The sequence below is a fragment of the Bos taurus genome, chromosome 6 (assembly GCF_002263795.3).
Source record: "Bos taurus isolate L1 Dominette 01449 registration number 42190680 breed Hereford chromosome 6, ARS-UCD2.0, whole genome shotgun sequence".
Taxonomy (NCBI): domain Eukaryota; kingdom Metazoa; phylum Chordata; class Mammalia; order Artiodactyla; family Bovidae; genus Bos; species Bos taurus.
This window is the reverse complement of record NC_037333.1, coordinates 115540674-115565498: the sequence shown is the minus strand read 5'-3', so window position 1 is coordinate 115565498 and position 24825 is coordinate 115540674. Positions and strand designations below refer to the sequence as shown.

The 24825-nt window shown below is 55.8% G+C and overlaps 1 protein-coding gene across 3 annotated transcripts in view; it reads left to right on the top strand.

The window, feature by feature from the left end:
• Positions 1-4388: 4388 nt before the first annotated feature.
• Positions 4389-24825, top strand: part of RGS12 (regulator of G protein signaling 12) — a 114924-nt gene continuing 94487 nt past the window's right edge. For all 3 annotated transcript variants that reach the window (XM_024993717.2, XM_024993716.2, XM_059887839.1), the window contains exon 1: positions 4389-4419. The gene's annotated coding sequence lies outside the window, so the exon portion shown is untranslated. The remainder of the gene's footprint in view (positions 4420-24825) is intronic.

Here is a 24825-nt window from a genome sequence, read left to right as displayed (position 1 = left end):
AAAGCCTGGAGTGCCTCCCTGAGACAGAGCAGGCCCGCTTGGTGCTTGCCGCCCATCCCCGCCCCGTGTCCTCTGCCTGCCTTTTGTCTGTGGAAAACTTCAGTCAAAGAATAATCAGAGAAGTGAGAAATGCTGAAACAAAGGAAGACAGTCGGAGGACAGTAAGTAATATTCAGATCAGATCAGATCAGATCAGTCGCTCAGTCATGTCCGGCTCTTTGCGACCCCATGAATCGCAGCTCGCCAGGCCTCCCTGTCCATCACCAACTCCCAGAGTTCACTCAGACTCACGTCCATCGAGTAGGTGATGCCATCCAGCCATCTCATCCTCTGTCGTCCCCTTCTCCTCCTGCCCCCAATCCCTCCCAGCATCAGAGTCTTTTCCAATGAGTCAACTCTTCGCATGAGGTGGCCAAAGTACTGGAGTTTCAGCTTTAGCATCATTCCTTCCAAAGAAATCCCAGGGCTGATCTCCTTCAGAATGGACTGGTTGGATCTCCTTGCAGTCCAAGGGACTCTCAAGAGTCTTCTCCAACACCACAGTTCAAAAGCATCAATTCTTCAGCACTCAGCCTTCTTCACAGTCCAACTCTCACATCCATACATGACCACAGGAAAAACCATAGCCTTGACTACACGGACCTTTGTTGGCAAAGTAATATCTCTGCTTTTTACTATGCTATCTAAGTTGGTCATAACTTTCCTTCCAAGGAGTAAATGTCTTTTAATTTCTTGGCTGCAATCACCATCTGCAGTGATTTTGGAGCCCCAAAAATAAAGTCTGACACTGTTTTCACTGTTTCCCCATCTATTTGCCATGAAGTGATGGGGCCAGATGCCATGATCTTCGTTTTCTGAATGTTGAGTTTTAAGCCAACTTTTTCACTCTCCTCTTTCACTCTCATCAAGAGGCTTTTTAGTTCCTCTTCACTTTCTGAAGATTAACTGTACCTAAAACAACCAAGATGCTGCCAGTCAGACCACTGATGACCAATTGAAGATGACTGTTAGAGATGACTGTGCTGTTTCTGCATATAACGCCCCCCAACCCCCGTCTCTAAATGCACTCACCCCCTGCTTGTCAGAGGGGCTGGGGAGTCGGCCTTTGGACAGTTGTCCACCACCCTCCTCCCCAGTTGCTGGCATCTGAAATAAAGCAAACTTTCATTTCCACCAACCTGGCCTGTTTACTGGCTTTTGAGCGGCGAGCAGCCGCACCCCCTGCATACCTTTCAGTAATATAACCACTGGACCACTAGGGAGCTCCCCCCAGCTCTGTTTTAAGTGAGATTTCCCTTTGTTAATTTTCACACATCCCAGCACTGCCTTGGCCGGCATCTTGGCCCAGTGACTGTGAACAAAGGCATTAGTGGTCACCATGGACTCGAGTCCTGCCCTCACGTCACTCACACCAGCAGCAGGGTCCTTTACACAGGGTGGGAATCCAGTTCCAAAACCCCTTCGTGGAGGTCTGCCTTCTGGAAGGGTTATGCTTGCCTGCCAGCCTGGGCCAGGGCTCCCTAGAGCACAGAGCCTGTGGGAGGGCGGTGAAAGCAGGGCTGGGAGGGACACATGAGGCTGTCCCCAGAGCCGGCACAGGGCCTGGCCTTCTGCCCAGTGATGCAGGTCGTCTCTGGGCTGCCTGTGAACAGCTTCACTTGGAGCAATCTGACCCTGGGTGAAGGCATGAGAAGCGAAACCCGGACCCTTCTTTCTCAGGCCTCTCATTGCCCAGTCATCGGCCCTTGGAAGGCTGGAGGGGAGCCAGGACCCCCACGCCAGTGCGAGTGCATCCTCTGGGTCTGCGTGTGGGGTCTGTGCTGCAGAACTGTCTGGCTCACCTGCCCCAGACCTTTTGCAAGGCTGGCATGGCCAATGCAGGCTGTCAAAGCTGCAGCTGTGCCACTGTGGACTGTCACCTCCCACCCCCATTCAGGTGTTAAAACCCTGACCCCCAAGGCGATGGTGTTGGGGGTGGTCCTTAGTGAGGTGATCAGGCCATGAGAGAGGAGTCCCCACGAGCAGGATTAGTGCCCTTATAGAAAGGGACAGGGCTTCCCTGGGGGCTCAGCTGGTAAAGAATCCGCCTGCAATGGGGGAGACCTGGGTTCAATCTCTGGGTTGGAAAGATCTCCTGGAGGAGGGCATGGCAACCCACTCCAGCATTCTTGCCTGGAGAATCCCCATGGACAGAGGAGCCCGGAGGGTTACAATCCATGGGGTTGCAAAGAGTCTGACACCACGGAGCGACTAAGAACAGCACAGGAAGAGATATGAGCTTTTGTCCTCTCTCTCTGATCTCCACCTTCTGAGAAGACAGCTGTCTGTAAACCAGGAAGAGGGCCCTCAACAGATGCAGGATCCATCTGCACCTTGATCTTGGAACTTCAGGCTCCAAAAATGTGAGAAATAAACACTTGCTGTCTCAGCCCCCTAGTCTGTGGTGTCTGTCATAACAGCCCCAGCTGACAAGTGGCACCTGGTTCTCCCTGCTGGCTCAGTGCACAGGTGGGCCAAGTGAATCTAGGCATTTCTGGAAGATCATACATCCACCCCGCTAACTGCTACCCCAGTGATACTACAGACTGGTGGCTTAGAAACAGCAGAGGTTTCTCCCTCTGTTCTACCTTTTGGAGGGTGGAATTCTATAATCAAGTCATGCGCAAATTCATTGTCAGGTGAGGACTTGCTTCCTGGTTGACAGACAGGTGTCTTTGGTCTGTATTCTCTTGTGGCCCATGGGATGAGGGAGCTCTCTAGGGTCTCTCTTGTATAGGCACTAATCTTGTTCACTGGACTCCACATTCATGACCTCATCACCGCCAAACACCGTCACATCCGGGAACAGGCTTCAACATGTGAATTTTGGGGGGACACGGTCTGTAGCTGTGCTGTTGTAGAGACCATTGGCCTCAGTGCCTGAGAGCTCACACTTCCTGCCCTCTGCTGGGCAGAGCTCGTCCCTCCCACTGGTCAACACACTCCTGCGGACACAGGTCCACATCCCAGGATTCTGTCTGGGGAATTTCATTTGCAAATATAAGGGGAAGACATGTCCTGACCACTTGCCAGGTAGTGACAAGTTTATCCTTTGCCGCCACTTTGGGAACACTGAAGGGAAGATGAAGCATCAATTAAGATTTTCTGGTTTTTCTACCGTGAGTGGAAGGGCTTGAAGTGTGATGGCTGGCGTATTAATATTTGTCACGATGATTTATCCTACAAGCGAGGAGGCTCTGGCCAGGTTTGGGAGCCGGCCAAATAACTGAGAGTCAAGGTCTGACCAGCCAGGAGTCCTGGGCTTAAATCTTTCCTACTCTTGGCTTGTACAATAAATGCCCAGCCGACTGTTTCCTGAAAATGGTCTGGCAGGTGCCTATCAGGTCACTGACTAACGGGAAATGGAATTTCCAAAGAAGTGATCGCTGAGGAGGAAGACAACGGGATGTGGGAGGGACGGTAACCCTGGATGGTGCTCCTGGGAACAAGGCCGGGTTCCAGGAAGAGAAGAGGGGAGCAGGTGCCCCCGGGAGCTCCAGGACAGCCGGGTGGAGCTGGGCACCTGCTTGGCCTGCCTGACCACTCCCTCTTGTTGGGGGACTAGGGGGTGACTGAGTGCTGTTGGGAACCCCACACTCCGTTCCGCTTCCCTTCCTTAAAAATAAAATGATGTCCCGGCAGAATAGGGTCTGGTGAGCCTTAAGGTTGTGGAAGGCTGTCGAGAGGAGGGGCGGGGACCCCGAGATGTGGGGCGCAGAAGTGTCAACGCGCCTTCGGAAAGCGGGTGGAGGGCGTAGGAGGGCACCCGGGGCGGGAGGGGATACGGGCGGCGCAGGGTGGGGGGCGCAGGGCTTCCACAGCCAGAGGCGGACCCGCCACCTCGCGCGGGTAGCGGAAGTCCCGCCCCAGTTCTGGGGGGTCCCCGCCCCTCCAGATCTGCCCCTTCGGACTCCGTCCCTCGGTTTTTTCCACCTTCCTCCCTGGAAGGGCCGCCCCTCATGCTGTCCACTGGACGCCCCATCCCCGCCCTGTAGACCACGCACACCGGCCGCGTCCTGAGAGCCGCCCACAGCCTTGGAGGCCAAGCCAGCCCCACTCTCTTCCTGGAGGTCCGGCTCCTTCACGACCCCGCCCCAGGGCCCGCCCGCCTTTCACGCCCTACTCGACCCGATCCCTTCATTGGTCCAGACACAGACGGCCCCGCCCACCAAGGATGGACCACCCCTCCAAAGGCCCCGCCCTACAACCCCGCCCTCTCTTAGACCCCGCCCACTCAGGTTACCGCCCCTCTAGGCGACCCCGCCCCTCGCGTCGCCCCGCCCCTCTCATCGGCCCCGCCCCCTCCCGGCCCCGGGCTACGGCGGCTGTGACCGTTGCGCGCGCTGGCTGAGTGGATCGCGGCCGGAGAGCGAGCGGCCGGTAGGTTGCGGGCCGGGCGCCGGCGCCCCGCCTCCGCTTTCTTTCTTCTGAGGGCGCGCGCTCGCGGCCTCCGCGGCCCGCTCTGCCTGGCCGAGCGGAGAGTGCCGGGGGCGGCCGGCGCCTCGGGTCCTGCTTCTCGGGGCCGCCCGGCCGCCGCCGCCCTCCTTTTGTTCCCCAGCGCGACTCCGGCCGGGCGGAGGGGCGGCCGCGGGACCCGAGGGCCCGGGATCGAGGCAGGGCCGAGCGCGCGGGGCCTGCGACGCCCACCGACGGCGGGCGCCCGGGGCCGAGTCCTCACGGACTCCCGAGTTTCCTGTCCGACATCCCGGGCGGCCGCATTGTCTGACCAGAGGCCGCCTCCGGAGACCCCAGCTCTGGGAATGCGGCGCCGCGACGCAGCCTTGTGCTGGCTTCCCGGTGCGGGCTCCGAGCTGCCGCTCAGAGCAGGGGGTGGGGGACGCTGCGAGGTCCCGGAGCTGCGGGCGCAGGCGGGGTGGCCCGGAGTTTTGAGTGTAGATGCAGTGTTGGCCCGAAGTTGAGTGTGAACAGAATGGTCCTGGAGCTGTGAGTGCAGGCGGGGTGGCCCGGAGTTGTGAGTGTAGATGGAGTGGCCCTGGAATTGTGGATGTAAACACTGGTCCAGAGTTGTGAGCGTAGACAGAGTGGCCCAGTGTGGGTGCAGATAGAGTGGCCCTGGAGCTGTGGGTGTAGACGGAGTGGCTTGGAGCTGTGGATGTAGATGGAGTGGCCCTGGAGCTGTGGGTGTAGACGGAATGGCCCGAAGCTGTGGGTGCAGATAGAGTGGCCGTAGAGCTGTGGGTGTAGACGGAGTGGCCTGAAGCTGTGGGTGTAGACAGAGTGGCCTGGAGTTGTGGGTGCAGATAGAATGGCCCGGAGCTGTGGATGTAGACAGACCCCGGGGCAGACGACCACCCTCTGTGCCTCGGCTTCCCCGTTGCAGGGCTGGGTTTGTAACAGGACCTGCCTGTAACCGCGGGGTCGCTCGGGGTCGGAGTGGATCCGAGTGGTCAGTGTCCATCGGTGGCACGTGCTATGGTTAAAGGGCGCCTGTGAGGCCGTGGAACCCGCAGACGGACCGTGAGGCTGGCAGGGAGGGAACTGCTGCTCTGGAGACCCCCCACTCCAGGTCTGAGACGAGTGCCCGGATAGGCGGTGGGCAGTGGGCCATGAACAAGAAGAGAGAAGGTGTTTAAAACCCTGCCTTAGGGACTTATTGTCACAGTGGGACGTTTCATCAGAATGTCCTCCAACCTGGTGGTCTTGAGCCTAGAGGTCCTGGCTGTGGGTTGGGGACGCGGAGCCTGGGCCTCAGGGATGCTCCTCAGATGGGGACAAGCCCATCACTGAGGTGCCCACCCCGGTGCTGGGTGACCGCCCCTGGGAGAGGGGGACCTGGGCTGGCGTGTGGAGTAGACCGGGGCGGGGTGGGTGGCAGCGTCCTGGGCGGGGTCAGGAGGTGAGCAGCGGGCACGGGGTGGGCCAGCGCCCCAGCTTCAGGGCAGGCTCCTTTCCCCCTCTTCTAGGAGGAGGGCGTCCAGGAAGGGGCCAGCGACCAGGCAGAGGAGCAGCTGCAGGCTGGGAGGCCGGGACCGGGTGGTCTTGTCCGAGGAGGCAGCCAGCCTGCAGGGGCGTGCTAGGCAGGGGAGGCGGGGAGGCCCAAGCCTCCCGCAGCAGAGGAGAGCGCGTGAGCTTTCTGATTACACTGCCTTTGGACGCTTGCCTTTGTCTGAAGTGGGTCAAGCAAAAGTCAGGATGAAGGAAGAACAGTGTGTCGCTAAGACTTGACACGAACATGGCGAAGCCATGGCGTGTTATGTCTTCTTTGAATTTGGTGGAATTCACAGAAACATTTTACTTCCTGGTTAACACCTGTATGAGTTTCCCGTGGCGGCTGTAACAAAGGACCATAGCCTAGTGGCTTAAAAGCAGAAGGAGGCCGGATGTCCTCTCGGCTAGCGGGGGCACCCTCACACCAAGCCCGTGTCATCCTTCCCTGGCTCCTGCTTCCCTCTTTCTGTCCTGGCTCCTTGCTCTGCATCCCTCCCGAGAGGACACGCGTGGTCACGCCCGCGTGTGGAAGCCAGGTCCTCTCCCCACACAGGCGCGTTAGTGTCACCACACCTGCCAAGGCCCTGTTGCCTGTGAGGGGACGTTCACAGCCCCGGGGCCTCTGGCCTGGTGTCCTTGCGGACTGCCCTGGGCACTCTTGCAAGGGCTGGGGTCTCTCCTGTCGTGGGCTGGGGAGCAGCGTCTCGCCCCCCGCCCCCGCCCCCCCCCCCGCCCAGGGGATGCTGCTGCTGCCGCCCCGTGCGTCCCCGCCCAGCACTGGAGGAGAGACCGCAGCAGTCCCTGGGAGGAGATGAGCCTGGCTTGGGGTTCCCAGCCGGCAGATGGCTCATGTTTACTTTTAGGGGTGCTGGTTACCTGCTCCTTTGGCCATCTGAGAAGAGCTGTAACCAGGGACTTCCGTGGTGGTCCAGTGGTTAGGACTGTACTCTTCCACTGCAGGGGGCCTGGGTCCCATCCCTGATCGGGGAGCTAAGATCCTGCACGCTGCTCGGTGCGGCCTACATAAATAAATAAATAATGTAAAAAAAATAAAAGCTGTAGTCAGTCCTTGAAGTATACTCAAACCATGGGCACGTTCTATTTTAACAAGCAAGTTTCCCTGTGGTTTCTGGGGGTTCAGCAGACTCAACCCTGAGGCCGTGGACTCGAGGCAAAGGAGATGCCCGGCTTGTCCTTCCTGCGTTCTTCCCCTCTTCCTCTCCGTCCCCAGCCCTGTCATCAGATGACATCCCACATGTATCCTTCCTTGACTTTCTTTGTTTTTTTACACACTCTGTGCTACGTATGTATCTTTCTCTACATCTTATTTTTGTCCCTTACAGTCATCTTGGCCACTCTTCTAGGACACTTAGATGAGGAGCTAAGCTACTGATTAAAGAATGAAGACGCCAGGTGCTCTCCTGCGCTGCTGTCCGCATCTCCCGGGGCAGGCACCCCAGCTTCCGGCTCCTCAGGCATTTCCTGCCAGCTAAGCTGCTGTCTTAGTCTGCGTGTTTGAATTCTCTAGAAGGTGCGGGGACCCAGGCTCTCTCCTCTGAGGCGGTGATGCTCCCTCGCCCTCCATTTCCCAGCTCAGTCACTGCATTGCCGGTTACACCAGTGTCTGCTGCTCACCTGTCTGTTCCTGGAGCGAGCTGCTGGAGCACAAGCCCTTTCCTGCGCAGGCCTGCGGCTCCCCTCTTGTGGTGGCCCCTGGCTCCCGGGTCCGGCTTCCTGCCCCGCTCTGTCCTGGCCCCTGTGGGGCCTGCACGCCCACATGTGTCTGTGCTCAGGGACCTCTCTTCCCAGTCTGGGCTCACCCTGGTTCTGTGGAAGTGCATGTTCATGATAGCCAAGAAACCTCATCTGGATTTTCCCTTTGCTCTTGATTTTGAAAATTGCTTTTCCGTTAACTTGTAGTTTAGCTGGGTATAGAATTCTACCAAGGAGTGTTTTCTCAGAGCGTCGAAGCCGCTGCTGCACTGCATGTGACACTTGCCAGCCCTGGCGGGAAGCAGATGCCCCAGTGATTCTCCGTGATGGGCTCCAGGAGGCCCTCAGGAGCACCCCTTGTTCCCCGAGATCTGAACCGTCAGAACGTGATGACATGTTCTCATCACTAGTGGGTGAGGCAGCCCTGTTCGCCTAGGCCTGGCGTTTTTTAGTGTGCTTCTTCACTTTCTTTCAGTTTTGTGTTCTCTCTGGAACTCCATTTATTTAGAGGCTGGAACTCTGGGGCTGCACTAATCCTCGGTCCTCCTCCTCCTTTTGTTGATCTGCTTGATGTTTGCCCTGCTCTTGGGAGGTGGTGCGAGCAGTAAAGAGCCTGCCTGCCAGTGCAGGAGATGCAGGAGATGTGAATTCAATCCCCGTGTCAGGAAGATCCCCTGGGGGAGGAAATGGCAACCCACTCCAGTATTCTTGCCTGAAGAATCCCATGGACAGAGCTGGTGGGCTATGGTCCATGGGGTCACAGAGTCGGACACAACCAGTCTCTGGTTCTTCTGCCTTTTAAAAATCCAGCTTGTACCTGTGAAAGTTCTCAGTTCATGTATTGTTGAAGACTAGATTGAAGGCTTTTGAGCATTACCTTGCTAGCATATGAAATGAACACAATTGAATACTAGTTTGAACATTCTCTGGCATTGCCTTTCTTTGGGATTGTAGTGAAAACTAACCTTTTCCAGTCCTGTGCCACTGCTGAGTTTTCCAAATTTGCTGACATACTGAGTGCAGCACTTTAACAGCACCATCTTTTAGGATTTTAAATAGCTCAGCTGGCATTCCACGATCCCCACTAGCTTTGTTTGTAGTGATGCTTCCTAAGGCCCACTTGATTATAGATAATATTTGGCACGCTCTTAATACAAATTAAAAAGTGTTGATTGTGGAAAATATGTGACTACAGACAGAGTAAACAGAAGAATATAGTGCACGCCCAGGTAGTCATCGCTCACCCGTAACGACCTGTGACGTCTGGCCTGCCTTTCTGGTCTCCTCTTGACCCCCTGCTCCTCACTCTTCCTTCATTTCTGTTTCGCATGAATATTACCAGGGCTGACTTGGGTCACTTTGTTTTCGGTTTGTCCTACTGTTTTCTTGTTGCTGTTTTTCCTTTCTTATCTTGTTTTGGGTTAATTGAGTGCATGTGTGTCTGTGTGTGCTCACCCAGGGATGCACACGTTTGTATCTATGGGTGCATGTACCAAGTGTGTGTATCTAATAAACACACACGTATTTTCTAGTACTGCGTCTTTGCACTATTTTTTAGTAGTCTAAAATGCCTATCTTGACTTTTTGCCGTCTGTTTAGAGTTCGTTTGATAACACTCCAGATGGAGCGTAAGAGCCGTGTATTGTAACGGTAACGGAAGTCCCGTTTGTGCCGCGGCAGAGCAGTTTGTCGTCAGTCGTCTTAGTCTGCATGTGCTCTAAGCCACGAAACACTGTCACAGTTTCTGCTTTAAAAAGTCGTGTATTTTAAAGAGATTAAAAGAAGGAAAATCATATTTTTAAAACGTTTACCAGTATTCACCATTTCTGTTATGCTTCCTTCCTTCGTATAGATTTGACTTTCCATCTGGTATCATTTTTCCTCAGCTTGAAACACTCCTTTAGCATTTCTTGTCTGTTGGTGACAAATCCTCCCAGTTTGGGTTTGTCTGAACCGTGCTCATTTTTGTTGCACTTTAAAGGACCTTTTTGCTGGCTTGGAGGCCGGGTTCTCTTCCCGGCCCTCTGACTGGTCTGCTCGTCTTGTGGTGGAGTCAGCCGTCGAGTCAAGCCCGTCGTAACCGCCGTGTGTCACGTGGAGACGCTGTCGCCGGCTCTGTCTGTGCCTAAGACCCCCAGCGCTTGGACCGTGATGTCCTTGGGAAGGTTTTCTCTGAATTTATCCTGTTCAGGGTTTGTTGAGCTCCTTAGATAAATACGTCTATAACTTTTTTTACCAAACTTGGGGAAGATTTGGTCATGGTTTACTCGGATGCTCTTCCCGCCCCACTTCTCCTCTCCTCCTGGTGCTGTGTTACATGTTTGTTATTGTCTCCCAGGGCACTCAGGCCTGGTTCTAATTTTAAAATTTTTTGTTTCTTTTTCATCTCTTTTTTCTTCCATCTGCAATCCAAATTAAGTCCATTTCGATGAGTTGTAAAATTTCAATTACTGTAGTTTTTACTTCTAGAGTTTCCACTTGCTTCTTTTTTTTAATAGTTTCCATTTCTCTACTGAAATAGGCCACCTGCTTACCATGGTTGTGTCTCCCACTAAATCCCTGAACACACTGTATCAGCTGCTTTAAAGTCCTGGCCTGTAATTTCAGCTCTTGGCTTATCTCAGGATCAGCTCCCCTGGCCTATCTCTTGACTGGGTCATGCCTCCCTGTTTCTCTGAGCCTCTAGTAAAAGAGGTTGTGTGCTGGGCATCACAGCATCTGCAGGAGTGGCTCTCCGTTATGAAGGCGCTGGTCTGTCCCGGGAGTTGACTTGTGGGGACCCAGGCGGCTCCGCCGTGGCCTCTGGAGCGCTGGCCCCTCACAGTCTCCTGGCCTGGGGAGGTCAGGGCCTGGAAGAATTTACCCCCAGGTTTCGGGTCCCCCTCTCTCCCCAGCTCCCTCCCATCTGAGATACTGAGACGCCCCTCCCTTTGTAGCCGCCTCCATGCCTGACTTGGTCCTGTGCCCGAAGCTGGAGGAGCGCGGCGTCCGGCTGAGCCCCAGACATGCCCAGACACCAGTGCCCTTCCTCACCCCACGCAGCCCTCTTCCTGCGAGGAGCAGCACCCCTGGTGTCCGCCCGCCTCCTTGCGCTCAGCCCCCGCGGGTGGTCGGGTTTTGTAGCGTGCCCCCAGCGGGCCTTCCCGTGTGAGGCTCTCCCTTCACTGGGGGACCTGCTGGGCTGGGCATTGCCCTCGGAGCTGACCTGTTGCTGGTCTGGAGAAGTGGGGAGCCAGGGAGTGACCACTGTAGCCCGAGAGAAAGCCCTCCAGGGCCGGTGGACGCCCAGGGCTGCACTCCCCACGTGCCTGCCTGGGGTGCAGACGGCGGGGTGAGCGCAGGGGCCCTGTGCGCCGCTCACTGCCCCCCGTCTGGTAAGGTCGCCGAGGGTCAGGAGGGCGTCTGTCCGCTGGCCTCTGACGGGTTGGTCCTGCTGCTGTGGGCCGAGAGGCCCAGCCCAGATCGCCGCCCTGGGTGCCTGCCCTTCACCCGCCCTGCTGTCTGGTCTGGCCTCAGCACTGCCCTTCTGTGCCAGTTTCCGTCTGTGAAGCGTGGTTAGTGCTGAGACTGCCGTGCGGATGAGCTAGGAGAGCGAGTGTGAGACGCCAGCGGCTGTGTGGCCTGCGGGGCGTTGCTGGTGCCCTCGGCCTGGCTGCTCTGAGCGGGTGGGCACCCGTGGCGCGTCTGCGTCCAGCCCCTACTTCTTGCCAGCCTGTGGCCCCGCAGAGCCCGGCCTGGGACACATTTTACCTGGAGGTACTTGGGCAGCGTGAGGTGCCCAGACCGCCGTCTGCCCCCGAGGCCTGGAGTCTGGCCCGGAGGGATGGGCCTGAGGAGCCAGGCAGGCCGGCGCTCCGCACCGCGGGGGTGAGCGGCGAGGCCGGGGAGGCCCCTGAGCCCCGTGGCGCTCGTTTCCCGCGGCCGTTGTAACAAAGTACCACCAACCGGGGCCTCAGAGGTGGAGGTTTATTCTCACTCTTCTGGACGCAGATGCTCGCCTGGAGGTGTGGGCAGGGCCCTCCTGCGCCCTCCGGAGGCTCCTGGGGCCCCAGGGCCCGCCTCCATCTTCACATGGCCTCCCCAGGACCCCCTTCCCTCTGCGCCCCCTTACGAGGGCACGTGTGATGGCACGGAGGCCCGTGGGCAGCCAGCACAGCCTCCTCCTCTCAGAACCTGCCCGCAGGCCCATCTGCAGGGCCCGTTCCCCGCCGGCGCACTTCCAGGCTCTGGACGTTAAGGCCTTACGACTTTGGGGCCGCTGTCAGCCCAGCACACCCTGGACCTGGGACGTGAGGAGCCCTGTGGGGTCGCGGGCAGGGGTGGGTGGGGGCGGAGGAGGGTGGAGACGTGCCTCCCGCCACGCGCCCTCTGCGGCCGTGCCTCCTGGGTGGGTTCCCGTGGGCACCGGGGACCCCGTGTCTCCCTGAGAGCACCAGAGAGAGATGCAGGCCACAGACGCCCCCGTCCGCCCCGCTGAAGAAAACGAGTCAGGAGTGTGTGGCGCTCCGCGGCCTTTCCCTCTGTGTCCTCCCGCGGATGACCAGATTTGTAGGCAGGGGGCAGTGTCCTGTAGGAGGCCTAAAACGGGGCCCTCTTCGTAGTTAGATTCGTCAGATAAAACCTGCCAGGCAATATTTGGGGCCTACTTTGAGTAAAAAGTCATTTGTCTTTTTATCTGAAATTCAAATTTAACTGGATGTCCTTTATTTTTATTTGCTAAACTCAGTAACTTCATTTATATCCTCTCTTCGCCAGGTTTAAAAACCACAAACAGAAATAAATCCCGAGCAGAGATAAAAAGGGAACGTCAAAGAATAATGGGAAGGGAAGATTGAGATGGTTTAACCTCCAGTAGTTCAAGATTATTGAACCAGATTTTGTTTCTGGAGTCAGGAATATCCCTGCAGTCCCATCAGTTGTAGACCCTGAAACGCTTGGCTTCTGCTCGTCCTGCTTTTCCCCAGCCGGTTATGGCCAGGCTGGTGCCCAGAGCCAGCCCGGAGCTGGCAGGTGGGGTCTGCCCGCCGACAGCTGGAGTAGGTCAGCACCCGCTTTTGGACTCGCCCCCCACTCAGGCCTGGCTGTGGGGGCCGCGTGGGAGCGAGGGGGCTCCTGGGTGGCGTGGTGCTCCTGGACAGTCAGGGCTTCTGGGTTCACGGCCTCCGTGTGTCCTGACCTTGTGGCACATGGACCCGAGCTGATGTTTCTGCTGCTTCTTACGGCTGTCACGTGGTGGGCGGGCAGGCTTGAGGGGGTCTCGGGGAGGAATGGGGCAGACTGAGCCAAGGAGCGGCGGAGGGAGGTGGGGGGGTAGGTTCTGGAAAGAGCGGCTTTTAAAACAAATGGGGTCAGGGCTACAGGGCCTCCTGTGCCCCCTACGTCCGCGTGTGGTCGCATCGGCCTGTTGCCCCTCAGGGTGGGCCGTCACTGGTCACCTGACCGTGCGTACTGCCGCCGCAGGGGCCCCCGCCCGGCTCCTGGGCGGACGAGTGAGTGAGCGTGCAGGACGGTCATGGGTGCTGACGCTGGGCCTGCTCGGGTGGCACTGAGGCCTGCGCGGGGCCCTGGGAACATCTGTGGTGGGGCCCGCAGGTGTTAGCTCCTGCCCGTGCCAGCAGCCCCGCCCCCCGCCCCTCCCCACCCCTACCTTGGCCGGGATCAGCCCTGCCGGCTCCCACCTGGATGTCTGGCTGCCTGCCTTCTGCGAAGCTGCTTCTTTCCTTAATTGAGACCTTTATGAAATTCCTTCGTGTGTAGAGAGTGTTTTTGTTGTGACAGGAGTCAAAGACTTACTCCAGAGTGCACGCATCCCAGTGTCTCCATCACGCCCAGCAAACTGGAGCGTGATGCCCAGGGCTAGCAGAGGGTCCCTGGCCCCCAGTGGCGCCCGTGTTTTCAGGAGCAGTCTCTCTGGACACGGATGCCTGGCCGCAGCATGGGATCCTCGTGCCCTCGGAGCTGTAGGAGTCTGGCCCCTCAGTGCCTGTGCCAGCCCAACCGGGGGCACCTGCTCGTCGGAGGTTTTAGGTTTAAAAAATAATTGTTTTTTAACTTAAATTTTTTGTTGAGGCATAGCTGATTTGCAGTGTTTTACACTTTTATTTTTTTCTTTTAGATGAGAGAGATCGCAAACATTTGCTTCTCTTCATTGGTTATCATGTGGATTTTTCACGATGTAAACTTTATATAGCATCAGAATCAGAAAGATGTGATACAGGAATACATCTGAGCCAGTCACACGGACCTTTGTGATTTAAAAGTGTCTTTTCTGCTAAGTCTGGACTCTCTTCTCCGCTTGGAGAAAAGGCAGAGGGCTGGAGACCGGGGCTACTTGGGTGAGGCCTGGCGTAGCCGGGGCGCCGGAGACGGCGATGAAATATTCAGGCCGCCCGGGAGGCGTCCAGTTCCCGGGGCCCTTCTGCTTGTGTGCTGCGGGCACTCGCAGGCTCGGCGGCCCCCTCCTCTGTGGCTGAGCCGCGCTCGCCCTTCCCATGGAGGGAAGAAAAAGCACCGTGTAAGACGCACCCTGCGGTGTCTTCTCGTGGAGGGAGGTGGAGCTGGATGAGTTTAAAGCTGGTGTCTTAGCCTCTCTTTAGGCGGTAAGCACGGCATCAGCATCGCTGTACGTCTTCAACTTTATTTTTGGAACTCCATGTCCTTTTAACATTATTGGACCGTGAGTGAGAGTCGTGTCTGCGTTTTCCTGAGGTGTTTTGTATTCTTAAGTCTGCCGGTCTTTCATTTCCTCTCTCTCTTATTTTTTCCTCCTCTTTCCTAATTGTTTGTATTTGCTGTGTCTCCTAATTCCAAGAGCTACTTCACTGTTTCGTGGTTTTTTTTTTTTTGAGGGATAATTGCTTTACAGAATTTTGTTGTTTTCTGCCAAGTACTGTCATGAATCAGCCATAGGTACACACACACGTCTCCATCCCTTGTGGACGCATGGCTGCCTTGCTGTGACCTGGCTCTTGCTGAGCTGAGACGGACGTGCCCCCCGGGGACAGACCCAGGGCATCTGCTCTGCGTCTCTGCAGCCTGGCCTCTTGGTATCTCTGGGCTTAAAGCATTAAAACCTTAAAAACTGACCTTTAAAAAGAACCCTCACAAAAAGCCCTGCATAATACCCAAATGCAAAGCTGGAGCGTTTTATATGTTGTATGCTGTTCAGTCCATCATAAATTATTCAACAACCATGCATCCCAGTAATCTGGGGAGCTGCTGACCTGCTTCCTGGACTTAATGTTCAAACGTGGGAGGTGAAGCTCCCTAGGAATTGAGACGGGCCATTTGAGAAGCAGGTGGATAATTTTTGTTTGCGAGCATGCTTCAGGGGAGGTCAGCCTCTACACTGGCATTGGCTCGCATGCTGATGGAAAAAGTGGGGGCAGCCAGGGTCAAGAGCACAGACTGAAGTCAGGCCCCCTGAGGTGAGTCCTGACTCTTGCCTCTGGTCATGGTGTAGGCAAGGGGCCCGAGCCTTGGTTTCTTCTGTGAAATGGGGCCACGCGACAGTGGCTGCCCAGGTCGTCATCTGATGGTAGTGGCTTTATTAGCTGATTTCCCATTTCCAGTCAGTTTATCTCTGGTTTATGCAGCAGGATTCCCTTAATCAGCTCATCACAGATTAGATTTGAGGGAAGAATGCTTAATCAAGGCATCGCTGCTTAGAAACCAGCATGTGCTGTCCTGTGTGTGTGCAGCAGGAATGGGGAAAAGTCAAGTGACAGCATTCACGTATTGGATTCAGTTCAGTCGCTCAGTCGTGTCCGACTCTGCAACCCCGTGGACGGCAGCATGCCAGGCTTCCCTGTCCTTCACCAACTCCTGGAGCTTGCTCAGACTCATGTCCATCGAGTCAGTGATGCCATCCAACCATCTCATCCTCTGTCGTCCCTTCTCCTCCTGCCTTCAATCTTGCCCAGCATCAGGGTCTTTTCAAATGAGTCAGTTCTTCGCATCAGGTGGCCAAAGTATTGGGAGCTTCTGCTTCAGCATCAGTCCTTCCAATGAATGAATATTCAGGACTGATTTCCTTTAGGATTGACTGGTTTGATCTCCTTGCTGTCCAAAGGACTCTCAAGAGTTTTTTCCAACACCACAGTTCACAAGCATCAATTCCTCGGTGCTCAGCTTTCTTTATGGTCCAACTTTCACATCCATACATGACTACTGGAAAAACCATAGCTTTGACTAGACGGACCTTTGTTGGTAAAGTAACGTCTCTGCTTTTTAGTATGCTACCTAGGTTGGACATAATTTTTCTTCCAAGGAGCAAGCATCTTTTAATTTCATGGTAGCAGTCACCATCTGCAGTGATTTTGGAACCCCCCAAAATAGCCTGTCACTGTTTCCATTGTTTCCCCACCTATTTGCCATGAAGTGACGGGACTGGATGTCATGATCTTAGTTTTCTGAACGTTGAGCTTTAAGCCATCTTTTTCACTCTCCTCTTTCACTTTCATCAAGAGGCTCTTTAGTTCTTCTTCACTTTCTGCCATAAGGGTGGTGTCATCTGCGTATCTGAAGTTATTGACATTTCTCCTGGCAATCTTGATTCCAGTTTGTGCTTCATCCAGTCCATTGTTTCTCTGCATAGAAGTTAAATAAGCAGAGTGACAATATATAGCCTTGACATACTCCTTTCCCAATTTGAAATTAGGCAGCACGTCAGTTACTGGATTAGGTAGCACGTCCGTTACTGCTGCTGTGTGACAGACCAACCCCAAAAGACGAGTGTTTTATGTCTCCTGGTCCCTTCGGTCAGGAGCCCGCTGCAGCTGAGCTGGCTGCTCCATGCCAGGTCTCGCGAGGTTGGTGTCAGAGTGACGGCCGGGCGCGATGCGGAGGACCAAGCTCACCGTCACGATGCTTGGTGGCCTTGGAGCATCCATGTCCCGGGTCACTCGTGTGACCCCTGGCTGGCCTCACTGCCTTGCTGGCTGGTGCCAGAGGCCTTCTTTGCCACGTGGGCGGCTTCTGAGGGCAGCTCAGTGCCTGGCTGACCTTTCTCGGAGCAAGTGAGGGAGGGGTGAGCAGGAGAGCCTTTGAAAGCGACCTCGTCTCAAAGCTGCCTGTTCGGTTGGTTTGAAGGGGGCCCTTGTGGAGCCTGCCCTTGGGGAAGGGGCCTGCCAAGAGTGGGCGACCACAGGCAGGATCACTGGGGCCCCTGGGAGGCCGCCTGTCTGTCCAGCCCCCAGCCTCAGTGACTCATCCCTCCCACAGGCAAGACACATGCCCCCCAAGACTCACGCAGCAGGCTCCCCAGCAGGGGTTCCCTGAGTGCCGCTGCGGGAGTGCCCTCCTCTCCATCCTGGACGTGAACCGAGGAGACCGGCGCTCAGCCCCCCCCTCGGCAGTGAGCGGTGTTGGGACAGACACGGGATGAGCTTGTAGACGCTCCTCAAAAGCGACGTGCAGGCGTCCTGGGGCACAGCCCCGACGTGCTAGAAGCTCCCCATCCGAAGGTCTGGGGACACTGGCGCTCCGCCTTCCCACCCACGAGGATCGCACGCGTTTGCAGTTGAGTTGCTTCCTCAGCCTGCCTCCCGCCAGTAGGATTTGGGGGCCGGCACCCCGCTTTCCTTTTGTCCTCCCTGTGACTCAGCTCTCACTGCCAGGTTTCCACGGACAGCGCTTTCTTGAGACCTTCGGGGGCCTCCCATGAAACCTCCGTGGTGTTCTCTCCAGCAGACGAGGGCTGTCCCTCCGAGCTCGCTGAGACCAGCCCTCCTCTGTGTGGGCTCCTGCTGGCGAGGGCCAGTGAGCCCATCTTTTACAGCTTTCCCCGCATGCGGCGGCCTTCAGCGGACACCCCGGGCGCCAGGACTATGTCGTGCACAGAAGAGGCGGGGCGGGTGAGCAGTTGGGACACCAGGGCCTGTGGGGACGTCGGGCCGAAGGGCCGGGATGAGTTCAGAGGCAGCCTGGCGAGCTTGCTGGGGGCCCAGCCTTGCCCGCAGGAGGGGTGCGCGCGCGTGAGCCCGCAGCTCAGGGTCCCCTCTCTCCGCTGTGACCTGGACTCAGGCTAATGGATCTCAGCTTGGGGCTTCCTGTGTGCGTCACGTGTGAACGTCCGTCCCTGAACACTCCTCCACAGGTTCCCTGCCTGTGATCTGACACCTGGCGGCGTCCTCCCCCTGGATAGGAGCGTGTCAGCCTGCTTTGGCCCTTGAGCCTCAGGACACCCCTCAGGGTCCAGGTCAGGACTTGGAAGACGCAGGTGACCTGAGCGGAGAGGGGAGCATGGCCCTGGCCGCCTGCGTCGCCCCCGCGGCCCCCACGGCTCTCGCTTTGAATGTTTGCTGGGACCCTGGGGCGGGGGGCTCCATGAGGCCCACCTGGCTGGGCGGCTGGGCCAGCAGCCGTCGTTGGAGGTCTCAGGCTGGCTCGGGCGCTGGGGTGATGAGGTGCCGGTGTCTGGGGACAGGGAGTGAGGTGGGCTGCCACTTCGCTCTCTGGGGCCTGGGAATGTGCCCGAGCGGGCTTTCTCCGGGTTGCTCCTGTGTGGTGCCCACCCCTCCCTGCCCCTCCTTTCTGAGCTGGCGCTGGTCCAGACTGCTGTTGACGGACATGAAGGGGCAGCCCACCCCCTGCCCTGGCACCTGCTTTCCTGCAACCAGGGTGGGAGTCTTGCTGAGGCCTCACGCCCTCGCCAGTCCCCTTCCCAGCTCACGCAGTGTCTCCTGAGACCCCACAGCAGGGCGGGTTCCCGAGCCTCGGTGGGGCAGGACTGACCTGGGGCTGCAGAGAAGCCGCCTTCCTTTGTGTGCGACTGGGGGGTGGTTGTGGCTGAGGATGGGGCCCTTTTCAGTCAGCTGTTTTCCTCACGGCAAAGGTCGGATCTGTTCTTTGTAGAAAACTTAGCCTCTGTGGACTGGAGTCATTAAATCCTAACACTGAGTGCTGCCGAGTCCTGGACGGTTCCCGGCTCTGTGCAGGCTCGCCATGCACGTCCTCCCACTCCAAGGGGCACAGGACCTGGACGCAGAGCCCTCCCGCTGCACCTGCACAGCTGCACACCCGGACGCCCGCACACCCGGACACCCGCACACCCAGACGCCCCCGCGCCCCCACACCCCCGCACCTGCATGCCCGCACACCCGGACGCCTGCACACCCGGACGCCCGCACACCTGCACATCCTCACACCCGCACATTCACACACCCGCACACCCCCACACCCAGACGCCGGCACACCCGGACGCCCGCACACCCGAACGCCCGCACACCTGGACGCCCCCACACCTGCACATCCGCACACCTGCACATCCCCACACCCACATGTCCCCCACCTGCGGGTCCCCCCCTGCACGTCCCCACACCCACACACTCACACATCCCCAACCTGCACACCTGCACATCTGCACACCCACACACCCGCACATCCACACCTGCACACCCGCACGTCCCACACCTGCACACCCGCACGTCCCCACACCCGCACAAAACCTGCCTTCTGGGCTAGTGCTGGGCCCTGTGGAGGAGGGTGGTCTGGGACGGACATTGCAGAGGGGAGAGTGCAGATGAGGCTGGTGTAGGGGTGAGGGCCCCAAGCCAGTTGTTGCCCTTGGGGAGCTGCGTGGGGTCCCCTGTTACCCACCAGGCCCTGTGGCTCCTCAGACGGTGGAAGACTTAGAGTGAGCCTGGCCTTCGCCTGCCCCCAGGAAAGGTGCTCTGGGGTCTCCATTGTGCGGGGCGTGGCTTGGCTGGCCCCAGCATCCAGCCCCACAGCCCAGGGCCCTGACGAGTGGCCTGCTGTGCTGTCTCAGCTGTTGGCACAGCCAGAAGGGGGGCCCCCAGGACGGCTCCCCCAGGACAGGCTCCCCCCCAAAATGGGTTCCCCAGGATGGGCTTCCCCTGGCTGAGCCTGGCAAAGGCCTCCTACGAGTTTGCGGGGCGGACGTGGGTGGGACGTGGGCAGAGACCTATCAGTAGAGCTATTTTAGCACCTCGGGCTTTCAGGGGAGGGGTGAGGCTCTGCACTCAGATCCTGCCTGACCAGAGGGCCTTTTAAAAAGAGTCCTTCCTTCTTTGCTGCAGAGGCTGAGAAGTCCTTCGGGGTGGGGGTGGGGCGCCCGGCGGGTCCCAGCTGTGGCCGCCAGCCAGAGAGCGGAGGGTGGGTCTGGGGGCACTGCCCGCAGCACTCCTGTTGTCTGTCTGTCTGTCTGGTGGATTCAGTCTGTGCCTCTGCCAGGGTGTGTGTGGGCCCTGGGCCCAGCCCTGCTGAGAGGGGCCTCTGCTCCTGGCGGGGCCCCTCCTGATGGCTGGTGCAGGCGGCCGCAGACTCACATTCCTCCCCGTGCTTGACCGTCACACTCAAGCGGCCTTGCTGGACATCTGCCTTTTCTGACCACCCTCACTGTTTACAGCCGTCACAGGTTGAAGTCCTGGCGGGGCGTGTTGATAGCACAGCTATCACTAAGAGCCTCGGTGTGCCCCCACCTGAACACCCACCACAGCCTCCGCTTGCCTGCTGGCCCGCGTGCGGGGGCCTAGCACCTGGGGGGTGGGCTCTGCTGTCCTCAGACACCTGCTGGCAGGGTCTCGTCCTTCGCGCAAGACCTTTCTCTCTGAAGGTTTGGGGGGACTTTTTCACTTACCCTGCTTAGCGCTTAATGGGCCCTTTGAATGGGAAGGTTCTTGTCTGTCTGTAGATCTGGGAAATGGTCCATTAATTTTTGGATCAACTAGGCAAGCAGGTGTTATTGGGCAAACTTTGGCCACCACTGACGAACTCAGTCAGTCCCTCCACCCACCCACTCCACCCCTGCTCACCCATCCTCCGATCCCGTCTGTCCATCCACCTATGCATCCATCCCTCCCTCCCCCGTCCATCCCTCTATCCACACGTCCATTTATTCATCTGTCTCCCCGTCCACCCTCTCCTCCTCCACCCGTTCCTCTGTCTGCCTTATTCTTCCACTTATGCTTCCATTCTGCCATCAGTCCCCCGATCCGTCCTTCCCCATCCATTCCCTCGTCCTCCCCAGCCGTCCATGCATCCCTGCATTCTCCCATCCACCTCCCCATTCCCCATCCGTCCTTCCCTCCACCCCTCCGCCCGTCCACCCGTAACTGGAGCGGTGTTCCCTGGCATGTGGTAACCAGCTGCTTGTGCAGAAGTAGCCTGTTGCAGCCGTCCCTGGAGATGGGGCGTAACCTGTGGCTTGGCACTTGTGATGAACCGCCAATCTTGTCTCTGTCTGTGAGACCTGAGCACGGGGCCTGTGTTTCCTGACTTCGCGGGGGGCGGGGCTGAGGGCGTCTTTTCTTTCTTTTAACTACTATAGGATCCCTCTGCTATTTCTTCCAATTTCTTTCTCTCCTTTCCCACTCTTTTTTTTTTTTTAAGTCAAATGAGGTCAAACATCCCACCAAAAGCTAAAGCCTGGCTTTGATTTCAGCTCCCTCTAAGGTTCTCCAGGGATAATTTTGTGTTTCCACGTAATCTACAATTTAAGTCATCCAACCCCAAACACACACTACACATTTGGGAAACCCTTCCAGGCTGCCTTACGGGCAGCCCAGTGACAGACGAGCAGAGAGGATTGTCGCTGAGTCCGTCCCCAGCTTCCCTCCCCGGTCACCCCTGGGCGCGTCCTTCCGGCCTGTCCCTTTCCCACAGTGCCCCGCTCCGCTGTGGACGCGGCCCTGGACTGTCCTCCCGCCCTGGGCTACTTGTGGATTTTTGCAGACTCTGCACGGTTGTTCCTTGTCTGTGATAACCTTTGCTTGAGGCTTCATCTTTTCTGTTTTGCTTTGCTTTTTGCAGGGCAAATTATTTATTTAGTCAAAGTATAGTTGATGTACCAAGTCATGTAAGTTACAGGTGTACAATATAGCGAGCCACGGTTTTAAAGGTGGTGCTCCGTTCATAGTTACTGTAAAACACTGGTTGTGCTCCCTGTGCTGCGCGATGGACCCTTGCAGCTTGTTTTAGACGCAATAGTCTGCACCTCCTAGTCCTCCGCCTCTCTCGCCCCTCCAACTCCTCTCCTCACTGGTAACCACTATTTTGTTCTCTGTGTCTGCTGCTTTTTTGTTACAATCCCTGGTTATTGTATTTTTTAGATTGCACGTATAGTGATATTATAATATAAATGGTATTCCACATGTAGGTGATAAGTATTTGTCTTTCTCTAACTTATTTCACTTACGTAATACCCTCCAAGTCATCCGTGTCGTTGCACATGGCAGGATTTCACTCTTGAATGACTGAGCAGTATTCCATTGCATGTATTCACCACATCTTCCTCATCTGTTTGTCTGTTGTTGGGCACATAGGTTGCTTCTGTGTTCTGGCTGTTGTAAACAGTGCTGCTATGAACATCGGGGTGCATGTATCTTTTTGAATTAGTTTTTTTTGGGGGATTGTATACCCAGGAGGGCTTCCCTGATAGCTCAGTTGATAAAGAATCTGCCTGCAACGCAGGAGACCTCGATTCGATTCCTGGGTCGGGAAGATCCCCTGGAGAAGGGAAAGGCTACCCACTCCAGTGTTCTGGCCTGGAGAATTCCACGGACAGTCCGTGGGGTCACAAAGCGTCAGACACGACTGAGCCACTTTCCCCTTCATATACCCAGGAGTGGGACTGTCCTCCACGGTGACCACACCAATTTACATTGTGACCAACAGGGTATGAGGGTTCCCTTTTCTCCACATCTTCGCCAACATTTGGTATTCATGTTCTTTTTTTATGATAGCCGTCTGACGGGTGTGAGGTGGTATCTCATTGTGGTTTTGATTTGCATTCCCGAGGGACTAGCAGCGTTGAGCATCTTTTCATGTGCTTGTTGGCCATCTGCACTTCTTCTTTGGAAAAATGTCTATTCAGGTCTTCCACCCACTTTTTTAATCAGGTATTTTGTTGATGTTAAGTTGTAGTAGCTGTTTGTGTATTTTGGATATTAAGCCGTTACTGGTCGTATCGTTTCAAATGTTTTCTCCCATTCAGTGGGTTATCTTTTCATTTGTCCATAGTTTCCTTTGCTGTGCAAAAGCTTCTAAATTTAATTAGGCTCCATTTGTTTATTTTTGCTTTTATTTCCTTTGCTAAGGAAATGAATTAAAAATATTGCTATGATTTATGTCAAAGAGTGTTCTGCCTATGTTTTCATGTGGGAGTGTTATGGTTTCTGGCCTTACATTTAGGGTTTTGATGCTTTTTGAGTTTATTTTTGTATGTGGTATTAGAGAACATTCTAATTTCATCCACTGAAGCTCTCCAGTTATCTCAGCCCTGCTGAAGGGATTCTTTTCTCCACTGTGTATTCTTTCCTCCTTTGCTGTGGATTAATTGGCCATAAGCATGTGTGGCTGTTTCTGGGCTCACTGTTCTGCTCCGTTGATCTGTGTGAGTGTCAGCTTTTGTGCCAGGACCATGCTGTTTTGACTCCTGTAGCTTTGTAGCATAGTCTGCAGTCAGGGAGTGTGATTCCTCCAGCTCTGTTCTTCTTTCTCAAGATTGTTTTGGGTATTCAGGGTCTTGTGTGTTTCAATAGAAAATTTAAACTTGTTTTATTTCTGTGAAAAATGCCTTTGGCATTTTAGTAGGGATCGCATCGAAACGGCAGATTGCTTTGTGTGGCATGGAGGTTTTCACAGTGTCCGTCCCCCAGTCTGTGAACGTGGTGTGTTTTCCGTCCGTCTGTGTCGTCTGCCTCTTCTTTCAGTGGCGTCTGTGGCTTTCTGAGTCCAGGTCTTTCACGTCCTCGGGTAGGTTTGTTCACGACTATTTATTCCTTCTGATGTGATGGGAAATGTGATTGTTTCCTTAGTTTGTCTTTCCGATGGTTCGTTGTTAGTGAATAGAAATGCGGTAGGTTTCTGTCTATTGATCTTGTATCCTGCAGCTTTATCAGACTCACTGATGGGCTCTAGTGGTTTTCTGGTGGTGTCTTCAGAATTTCCTCAGTATAGTATTGTATCATCTGCAGAGTTTTACTCTTCCTTTCCAGTTTGGATTCCTTTTATTTCTTTTTCTTCTCTGATTGCTGTGGCTAGGACTTCAAAGACTGTGTTGAATAAAAGTGGTGAGAGTGGGCATCCTTGTCTTGCTCCTGATCTTAGAGGGAATGCTTTCAGCTTTTCACCACTGAGTACGATCTTAGCTGTGAGTTTGTCATATGTGACCTTTATTATGTGGAGGTAGGTTCTCTCTATGTGTACTTCCTGGAGAGTTTTTTTTTTTTAATCATAAATGGATGTTGAATTTTGTCAGAAGCTTTTTCTGTATCTACTGAGATGATTATATTATTTTTATTCTTCAGTTTGTTAATGTGGTCTATCACAATGATTTGCAGATACTGAAAAATCCTTGCATCCCTGGGATAAATCCCACCTGATCATGGTGTACTTTTAATATGTTGTGGATACAGTTTGCTAATATTTTGTTGAGGATTTTTGCATCTGTATTCATCAGTGATATTGGCTTTTAATTTTTTATTCTTGTGATATATTTGGTTTTGGTATCAGGGTGGTACTGGTTCATAGAATGCATTCAGAAGTGTTCCTTCCTCTGCAGTTGAAAATGCATCTGTGTGAATCTCCACGTGTCTTGATCGGGGTCTCAGGAGTCTTTATGGGAGCCCCCACTTGTGTTGGCCACCCCCCTTACCCCCTGCTATGTGACTGAGCGAGTGGCGGGCCAGTCACGGAGAGGGGGTGGATTTGGGGAAGGGGGTTTGTTTTGACTGTTGAGTTTATGGGGCCTTGAGCTTGCCCAAGAGTTGCAGGTGGAGATCAGAAGGTGGGAGACCCTCTCTGGGGTGGGCGTGATTGCCGGGGGCAGGGAGAGAAGCCACGTGGAGGAGCCTGGGGGGACGCGCACGTGCGGAATCTGCTGAGTCTGCTGAGCAGTTGGGGGAGAGGACCCGGCGCGCCTGCTGGTCCGGGCCGTGTGGTCCTTGGTGGCTGGTGTGAGTGGTGTTCAGAGGCACCAAGGGCTGGGCCCCCAGTACGGATGAGCCCTTAAGAAGCTGCCTGGGGGAGCGGCAGCGTGGCCCTGGGGAAGGAGGCATTTACTCCTTCCGTGTTTAGAGAGGTTTGGGTATTTTCAGACCCCGGCAGGTGGTGTCCGTCCCCCTTACCCCGAGGTGGTGGGGACGGTGTTGAGGGTCCAGGGGA